This window comes from Quercus robur, chromosome 4 (genome assembly GCF_932294415.1).
Source record: "Quercus robur chromosome 4, dhQueRobu3.1, whole genome shotgun sequence".
Lineage (NCBI taxonomy): Eukaryota > Viridiplantae > Streptophyta > Magnoliopsida > Fagales > Fagaceae > Quercus > Quercus robur.
In genome coordinates, this window is record NC_065537.1 from 8,537,144 (window position 1) to 8,548,080 (window position 10,937).

Here is a 10,937-nt window from a genome sequence, read left to right on the forward strand (position 1 = left end):
TCAATTCCCTAAACAGGAGCTCAAATGGTAATTTTTCCCAAGAAGAAAAATCACCAAGGTGTTAAAAAGATTTTTTTAGCACCAAAATACTAGGGCTCCGTTTGGTAGGATAAAGAACACATTTCCAGTTTTTAAACAACTTTACACAAATTTTCACACTTTTTTATTATAAATATTTCAAAAAACTACAAATTACATTACTATCTCACCCTCTGCTCCATCTCTCTGTTTTATCTCTCTCTATTCCACCTCTCACCAATGCCTTGCCACCAAGGGCATCTTTTTTTTTTTGTTGCCCCGGATCAGCAATGGTATTGAGATTGGTGACAGCTTGGGCGTGCAGTGGCGGTAGAGATCGGTGTGCAGCGTTGGCGTGGTGACTGTTAAGATCGTCGTTGGTGTTCTGGGTTCGTGGGTTGCGATTTGTTGAGATTGGTGGGTTTTGTGGCTTGTGGGAGTGGGGGGTAGTGGTGGTGGTTTGCGATTGTAACTTCTCTCTCTTTTTCTCTGACTCTCTCTGAGTCTCTGAGTCTCTCTCTATCTGAATCACTGTTAAGTCTCTCACTCTCTCTATTCTTTAAGACTAACTCTCTCTTTTGAACCATGTGTCAATAGTGGCCGAACTTTAACTTAATTAATATTCTATCTGTTTTTGACTTTTTGAATTTGGCATTTTGTTTTGGTGTTGGTGTGTGTTGGTGCTAGAGTTGGTGACATTTTAATTGTCAGGCCCGTCAGGGTAATGTTTATTGTGATGGGAGGCATTAGACATGAGGCTTTTGCTTGTCTGATGAGTGAGGAGAGGGGTGAATGGGCACATGAAGCCGGATAAATAATAATGAAAGCTACACTGCTTTAATGATTGTACTGCACATGTCTGGGCAGTGAGCTGGCTCTACAATATAATAATTATTGTACTGCACTTATTTGCACAGTATAATTTATTGTTAGATTAAACAGCAATAATTAAAACAATATAATTAATCAATATATTATAAAAAGTAAACAAATTAAATTATGTTAGATTAAACAACAATTAATAATTTTATAATTAATGAAATAACAATATAATAAATTATAGTTTATAAAAGACAAATAAATTAATGAAATAGCTAAATAATAATTAATAATTTTATTAATATCTCAAATGAACTTATAGTTTATTTTTTATTTTATTTATTTATGTATTTGTGTGTTTTTTTATTATTATTGTTGTCAATATATAAAATTTTCTTTTTATTAGATTGTATAATTTATGCTTGTTGAGGATCGTCATACAAAAATTTCTAGAACCACGGTCTCTTCTCCCAATCATACGTCACATTACCACACGTCATATTACCACATGTCACATTGGGTAATAAAAACTGTGATTTGATCTATTCAATTATTGAGGAAAGACATGGAACAAAGAAAATTGAAAAAACAAAACTAGTACTTTTAAGATAATTGTCAAAGATATGTTAACGGTGAGGTGCCACTTAAGTAATTTTAGAGAATATAGAGTCAATAAAGTTAATTTTTTAAGTTCATTTATCATTTCAGTATTATTTTTAACCACCTCATAAATTTATACAAGTTCTTTATTAGATGGACATCACAATAAATCATTCTATGACATACTTTGGACTGAACTGAAGAAGGGGACTATGAGCAGCAATCTTCAAAGTAACGTAACTTTTCTTTTTATCCTCAAAAAATTACAATATCACGCATCTGCAATCAACTCTACCCATTTGTGACTCTATTCTCAGTTTCTTCCTCTCTTTGTGTTCCAACTTCAAACTCACTAATCATTGTATTAAAGTTAAGTTTGATTTACTATTCTTTTTCCCCTTTTCTTTACTCATTAGCCATTTATGAAGCAGACAACTGATCTGCATTGCTCCAATTTCCAAGAGAACGTGCACCACGTGTGTGATTAAAATTTTATGTTTTCATCAATTGAAGTGGTGGCCAAGTATGACTCCTCTTTCTTCTTTAATTCTTATTAGAATAATATATATTATACTACATAACATTATAATATATATATATATAACTATTATTAAACTATTATACATCATATAATATATAAAAAAATAGAAATATAACATGATTTTTTGGGCTAAGCAAAACAATTGATCATTATTTTTTTATAGTAATTGATTATTTGATTAGATTTTTCATATATTGAAATTTGTCTACTTTCTAGCAAATCTTTCATTTATTATTATTTTTTTATGAATGAATAATTTTTTATCCCCTTCTTTGTCACCTTTATATTTTCTTCTCCTTTATTTTGATGAATATATATATATATATATATATATTATGGTTTTTTATGTATTTTTTAAATAGTAATTTTTGTACATGAACCACCAAATCCTATGTCTGTGATTGTATATGATTCGTTTAAAGTTTAGATTCGTTAAAATTTAAAACTTATTACTTTATGGGTTCGTGTACTTTTTTCTTTTTCTTATATTTCTCTTTTGAATAATCATATATTTTTTGAATTGTTTCAATAACTTATTCTTTAATTATATATCTTATTGGCATTTTGGAATTTTTAATATCTAAATTTGTGTTAGTATTTGCAATATTTGAACATGTTTAGCAAATTTCAATGACTATACCATGTATTATTCTTTTGAAGGTAATCAATTTTTCTTTTATATTTCTCTATTGTGTAATCATATAAATTTTGTTTTGTTTCAAAAATTTATAGGAATTATTCTTTAATATTTTTGGGCCTTTCAAAAGTTTTAACATCTAAATTATTCTTTTGATAGTAACACATCTTTCTCTTATATTTCTCTGTTGTGTAGTCACACACACGCACACATATTATCTATAATTTGTAGGCTCTAAATCTTTTGATTCATTTCAATAGTTATAGTCATGAATTATTCTTTTGAATGTAATTCATCTTTCTCTTATATTTTTTTATATTGTTTAGTCATATATATTTTGTTTTGTTTCAATAATTTCTAAGCCATGACTTATTTGGTTTTTAATATTTTTTGGTTTTTCAGAATTTTTAATATCTAAAATTTCATCATTGAAAATAACAAAATCCATGCAAACATTAAAATAAAAGTTAATGTTATATAAATATTAAAAATTTATAAATAGGATAGTATTCTTGAATACGGATTTACTTTTTATGAGTAAAATATAATATAAGATTTTTTTTTCTCTTAATGTTTAAATGTGCATTTTTATACGGTATTCCTGAGTAGTTAATGTAAATTCGTGCAATATATTAAAATCTCTATGTTATTTTACAAATTTTTTTGTATGCCATTACACGTTCAAGCAATGATTTTTTTCATCAAATTGTAACATAAATTAAAGTCATACAAGAGCAAATCATGCAATGGTATAGTTTTTTAATCAATTTAGGATTTTATAAAATTATTTTAGCCTATCTCACAAATAGATAGGTTCTCGCACATAACACGGATTAGCGACTAGTATTATAATATTTTTGTACTAACAAATTCCACCCATTATAATAGTATTTCTTATTGAAATTTTTTGTCTTGTCTTTTGGTTGTTTTTTCTTTCTTTTTTGATGGATAAACTAAAGCCTATTGGGTTTTGGTTTAAGTATAAATTCACCTATAAAGATTCATAACATATTATATTGGCTTTTCTCAAACAATTAAATTTATATAATATAAATATGTAAATAATATGTTTCTAAAAAAATATAAATAATATATATTATTGAATTTATTATATTAACAAATAATCTTAAAATGGTAATCGGTATCAAAATATTTTATTTTCTAACCTAAATTGGAACAATCTCCATTAAGGTATTGGATCGTATATTGGTGAAGTTTTGGAATGGGCAAAACATTCTCTTACCGTAGCTGGGACCACCTACCATACAACGGGTCCGCTTGGATTGAACTTATTATTGCTGAAACTGAAAACTGAAAACTGAAAACACTGTAACAAAATAATTTTTAAATGTGTGAACAGTATCATAGGACCCATTTTTAATATTTTTTAGTACATGAAAAGTACTGTGAACAGTAATGAACAGTGTATGAATAGTAATTATTGTCCCCTGCACAGTGAACCCATGTGAGGTTACTGTTCACGCGTAGAAAAAAAAAGTGCAAAATGTGAAATGCAGAAACGCAGACTTAGGGGCTGTTTGAATAGAACTTAGTGTGTGTTTGGATAGAACTTATTTTGCTGAAATTGAAAACTGAAAGCTGAAAACACTGTAGCAAAATAATTTTTAAATGTGTGAATAGTGCTGTGGGACCCATTTTTAATGAAAAAATTGATAAAAAATGAAATTTATGGGTTCGTAAACAGTGCACATGTGCACTGTTCACTGCAGAAAGTCAAGATTTGCTGTTACTGTTCAATGAACAGTAACCACAATACTCCAAAAACACGTGAAAACCCAAAAAAAAAAAAAAAAAAAAGAACAAAAACGCAGATCCAAAAACGCAGCCGTAGATCCAAACATGCTCTTATTTTGCTAAAACTGAAAACTGAAAAAACTGTAGCAAAATAATTTTTAAATGTGTGAATAGCACCGTATGACCCATTTTTAATGAAAAAATTGATAAAAAAATGAAATTTGTGGGTCCATGAATAGTATATAAATGTACTATTCACAAAAAACTGATCAAAAGTTGTGACTACTGTACATAACAGTACATAAATAGTAATCGCTTGGGGGGGGGTGGGGGGAACGCGTGCAAAAAAAAAAAAAAAAAAAAGGAAAAAATGCAGAAACTAAACGCAGCAAACGCAATGCGGTATCCAAATGGGGTCTGTTTGGATAGAACTTACTTTGCTGAAACTGAAAACTGAAAATACTGTAGTAAAATAATTTTTAAATGTGTGAATAGTACTGTGAGACCCATTTTTAATGAAAAAATTGATAAAAAGTGGAGTTTGTGGGACCCGTGAACAGTGCACAAGTGCACTGTTCACAGCTGACTTGCGGCTGAAAAAAAAAAAAAAAAAAGAAAAAGAAAAAGAAAAAGAAAAAGAAAAGAAGAAATCGCAGACGGGCAAACGCCCTATCCAAACTGCACCTAAGCCTCAGTTCCCAAACACATACAACGTTAAAAGGCATGGCTTTGTGGCTATTTCAGAGCAGATGACCTTCACCTTCACCTCCATCTCCAAAATCCAAATATTTTACCATGTTTGCCACCCCCACCACCAGCATCGCATCACCACCACCACCCTCCCCACCATTTCCACCCCCCACTCTGCCTCCACCCTTACCCCCATTTTCCCCCCTTACTCCACCGCCGCCAGCGCCAGCATTTGAGTTTCCGCCATTGCCCGATTCGCCGCCTATCAGTGCATCACCACCACCACCACCCATACCTCTGTCACCACCAGACAACACATGGCCACCACCAAGTCTACCACAACTACTACCCACGCTGCTCATTCTGGTGGGTATCTTGGTTCTAACAATAATAACCACCATCGCTATGAGAATTTACAATTCTCTACGAAACCCGTCTGAGGTAGTGGTTGTGCCGCCAATTCCCGTCCTGAATGAAGAAGTCGCAGAGCGGACACAGGAGCTAGGTACAAGGCTGCGGGTCTAAATCACACATTGACCACCATATATAGTGACTGGTGAAGGTAATTTTTTTCCTATCTGGATTTTTTTTTTCACAGTTTTTACCGTTTGGTCCGATCTGAGTATCAGAGTATTTGAGTGACGAGGTTCTTTTTTTTTTTCCCCCCGCGCCGGGGTGGGGGCAGTGCCAGCTCAACCATAGAAGCAATTGATGCATTGGCTTAAGGTCCCCAGATAAAAGAAGTCCCCCGATGCAAATTAATTCCGGCTCCTTCACCTAGGAAAAAAAATTTAAGGCGCCACTAATAGAAATAAATTGATATGAAGAGCGAAAATTAAGGACGCTTGAAGAGAGAAAATTAGGCCCCTTTGTAACCGACGGTTTATAAAAAAAAAATTAAAGCCCCCTTTCCCAAAACATAGAAATTGAAGAGATAATGTTTCTATTTAAAATCTGAATTAATAGCTTTGTAAATAACTTCATTGATAGAAACTAACATTTATTACTTGAATCTATAGGAAAAAACAAACAGAAAAATAACATTCTCTCTTCATCTTAAATCTCTAGAAATCAAATATAGTACCGATTAGTATTTTTTTCCCCTGCTTACCTTGCTTCTCTCTAGTCTCCATCTTCATTCTATTTTTATAGCATTCTTCGTTGTTGGCAAGCTACTCTTCTTTGATCTTCATTCAGGTTTTCTTCTATTTGCTCCTCCTTTCCTTTTATTCTTCTTGCTACAAGGTTTTTTTTTTTTACTTGTTGCCGAGTTTCACTGATTTGGGTTTCTCTCTTCTTTTGTTAAGGAATTGGAATGAAACACTATCTAGTCATAGTCAACACCCAGAACATTTTACTAGACTTCTAAAATTTTTAATATTTTTCTCCAAAGTACAAGTTGTACATGTTTATTGTTTATAGCTGGAAAGCATTCCACCTTTTTCTATGCTATGAGTTATCATGTCAATCAGCAAGAGTTATCAAAAGTCAGAATCCATGTGAATTGCAGAATTTTTTTTTTTTTTTGAGAAACGTGAATTGCAATTTGCGGACTATAGTTACATCAAGACTATAGTTACATGTTTACATAAGCATTCAACTTTATTTTAGTGCTTCTATTTTCAACCTACATCAAGTCTATTTTTTTTTTTTTTGCTTTTTTTTTTTCCCATCCATTTAGAAAGTCATTAATTTGTTACAGGTAGAGTGTTGTCTTAATTTAATAAAATTATAAGTTTAGGATAATATATTTTGTATTAAAATTAATTTGTTAAGCTATGTGATAAATAATTTTTTATTCCATAAAATTAATAATTTTTCTATTACAGATCATGTTTTATTTTAATTACAAATTATTACTAAAAGATTAAGTGATATTAAAAGAAAATATTAATAAAACTTAAATGTAAAAATTTAATTAATAATTTTGTATCTCAAAGAGAATGATAAATAGATACTAAATATTAAAGAAATTAAAAATTAAGTAAATATTATCTAATTAATATTTAAATAATTAAAAAAAATTCTGCATAAAGTTTTCGCCTAAGGCCCCCAAATTTGTTGAACCGGCCCTGAGTGGGGGTGTTGAATTTAGTTTTGGAGTGCTTTTATTTGACTATTTGGGTGAAATGTTTCTTTATATTGGTGTTTGACAAGGTGTGGATCAGTTAGATGGTCTTTTATGTCGTAAAGTGGGTTGTATCTTTCCCAGAAATTACTATTGTATATGCAGTTAGGTTCTTTTAAGCTTGCCTCAATTTAAAATTCTTTCATTAAACGAATGGAGATTGGAGAAGCCCTTGGCAAGCTGGAAGAAACAGTCTTTGTGTTTGTGGTAGGCTTACTTTTATTAAAAGCACATACTTAAAAGTATTCCGTTGGTAACAGAATGCTAATAACTTAATAAAACTGATGGGTTGTAATCATATAGTGGCCTAGTCAAAAATTCAATTCATCAAAACTTTTAGGGTTGTGTTAACGGGCACCGCACGGTGCCCGTTAAGGACAGTTTTATCTGACGTAACTTTTCTCTTTTTTTTTTTTTTTTTTTTTTTTTTTTTAATTTATGTCACTTTTTCAGTCTTGTAGTATTATTTCAAATTTTTATTTGATTTTTTCTGACAAATATTTTGTCTCTTCTGCACTTAACATGCTGGTTAACATTCTCCAAACTTTTATAATATATATATATATATATATTAAAAAATTAGCTTTAAAAATGTTAATTGACACTCATAACAAAATAAATAAATAATTGTAAAAAAAAATCCTACAAAATCTAATATATACATAAGTTGTAATATATTTTTTTAATACCTAATTCAATTTACTCAGCAATCTTTGGTCCACATAATTTATTCATTAATTCCCAATTGTTTGAACTCATTTCTATCAATCTCAATTAACTATAAGAATATGTTTTATATTATTAAATAAAGAAACAAAAACAACCAATTCATAATTATTAGCAATCAAAATAAGATATTAATCCAAATATTGAATGGATGTGTTTTAATTTTCTTAATATTAAATTTAATGCTACATTGTAGTTCCATATTGAGACTAACATCTATTAACAGAATGACCAATTAGCAAACTTTAGAGACTAATAATGTTTTGTTAGCAAACTTTAGAGATCAATAATATAGTTTTACCTTTTGTTTTTTTCTATCTCGGCATCTGTTTCTTTAAAGTTGGAACTTGGAATCAGGGAAGTGCCTTTTAACTTTTTTTCTATGTCAATGAGGGAAAAGTAGGTTTATATAATCACAATACAAGTATCCATAAAAATCTCTGCAATTTTTGCGCTCAAACATGTGACCTACTGCTTTTGGTGGAAGGTGCTTGCCAACGTATCAAGGTCAAACTTCTAATGATGATAAAACTTATAATAGACTATACTTACTCGTCTGTTTCCTATTGTACATGACAAATCAAATTAACTTTTGGTGGAAGATGCTAGAGACTGCCAATAAAGGTTTTTAGGGCATTAATTGTACCATAAACCTTTTGGAGTAGTAAATTCCTGTACGTAAACCAAAAATGCTAGTGAAGCTGCGACTTCATGATGCTGATATTGCCAAAAAGATCATCTCTATGCCAATTTCGATTTATGCTGGTTTTACTGATGAAACCATTTGGCCTTACACAACTAAATAGGTAGTAAGACACGGAAATATGAAAATAAATATGAACTTCTCAACTAAAGAACAAAAAAGTATATAAATTTATCTCAAGTGGTCATCCCCACTTTTCAATTGATACGAGGATATATGTTTGATATATAAAACTTGAGTACGAGTGATATATATATATATATATATAATCGAGTACAATTGATATAAACTGCTTAATACAATATATTACCCCAAATATAAAGATGCTTGACAAGAGCGGTGCTTTCATTGTTAGGCCGATCAATGGCAGCTCTAGGAATTTTTTTTAAGGCGGTCACTAAGAAATTTAAATTACCACAAGATCAATGGTGGCTCTACCATTTTTTAAGGAAAAATGAAATTAGAAATTATTTTTATTGAATAGGTTAAACGAGCTACAAATTTTATCTTTTTGTTTTATAGTAGGCTTTTTGTTGAATAATTTTTTTACTTGTTGTTTGGTCTTGCTTTGTTTTTGTTTGGTTTTTGTTTGCTGTTATTTGATCTAATATTTATTGTCGTCATTTAAGCTTTAAGAAAAAAAAAAGGATTGAGAACTATGTTTTGAGGCAGAATTAATTTTGGAATAATATTACGTCCACAACATTTTTACACTAAATCTTATACAAAAAGTTGTTATTGGTGGGTAAAAAAATAATATTAGTATTTAGCTCAAATTAGAATCAGTAATAACTTACTACATTAGATTTGTTATAAAATTATCGTGAAAATGTTGCAAATATAGTAGCACTATTTTTATTTTTGTTGAACCCCAATTTTTGTAATTCTCAAGTCAAGGTGTTCATAATTTTTATTTTGATGGTTACAAGATTAGTTTAGCGTATAATATTTTTTTGACAAGTATATATATTTCCAAGTTAGGGTGATATTATGACCACCCTAATTTGCATGTATAGCCGCCACCGAAGCCGATAGAAGATTGGCTAGATGAGAGGTATTTTTTTTTTTTTTTTTTAATGACAAAAGATGGCGCCCATTATATTATAATAAGGTTTTTTTTTTTTTTTTTTTGCATGAATATATTATTTAAAAAGGTTACCAATTATTGACCTACAATGATTGCGTCTCTTACTTCTCCCGTGACCATGCGTCACATTACCGCGCGTCACATTGAGTAATAAAAACTGTGGTTTGATCTATGCCATTATTGAGGAAAGACATTAAACAAAGAAAATGGAAAAACAAAGGTAATAGGGAATGCTTTTAAAATAATTGTTAATAAATTATAAATCATGTTAATGATTAATAAATTATTTTAGCATTTTTCACTTCGTAATTAGTTTTGAGCTACAAGACAGTAATACTTGTTATGATCCTTACGGACAATGTTGATATCCTTTGATTGTTTGTGCAACTATTAAATCTTTCTGTCTGAATGATTTTTGGAGTCCATTTTAAAACATTAGCAATAGGACTCCACATAGAGCTTCTGACAATCAGCTTGTGGTTTTAATTGAGAGCTCAAACAAGGAGTTCTCTAACTCTGTCTTTTCTTCACCTTGCAATCATAGCTAACACCATTTATATATATATAAAGGTTAATCTAACACCATTTCTATAAGCCTAAGAGTGATTATTATACTAAAAGACTTTATATCACATTGGACCATATATCTCAAACTAGTAAACTCCATCAATAGAAATTCATATATATATATTTGTGTGTGTGTGAATAAAAGCTGGAAATTCTTTTGTTATTTAACAATAAGGATTAGTATTGTTAACTTGCCATTGGCATTGGATATCTATTTGACTTATTCTCTGTTTGGAGCTCCTTTGTTAATTAATATTTTTTTGTACTAAATGTTACATGATAAAATGCTCGAACTACATGATAATCGATTAATCGAACATCAGCAATTTGATTCTTTTTGGTTAGTAAAATGCAATCACATTTCCATTGTAGTTTATTAGGCTTCGTATTTGTTTCAGGCACTGGAGAATGTGGTATTGCTTCTAATACTCCATTATTTTGGTTTTGTTATGTAGATGGACGACAACAAAAAATCAGAGCAGCAGCGCAGATTTATCCATCCTTACTATCGGGGCTATACTATTGGATGGTAGTGGTTTTATACTATTACGGGTATGTATTATGGAATATTGTTTTAAGTGTTTTGGATGATTATGTATTAAAACTTGGATGGTGTAGTATGTGGTAGCAAAATGGGAACTATAATGTTGGAATTTTAGTCGTATA

The 10,937-nt window shown here is 30.2% G+C and overlaps 1 long non-coding RNA gene across 1 annotated transcript; it reads left to right on the forward strand.

The window, feature by feature from the left end:
- The first annotated feature begins 5,085 nt into the window (after positions 1-5,085).
- Positions 5,086-10,937, forward strand: LOC126720510 (uncharacterized). The gene is made up of 2 exons (XR_007653465.1): positions 5,086-5,622; positions 10,727-10,937. It is a non-coding gene; the product is annotated as an uncharacterized LOC126720510 (long non-coding RNA).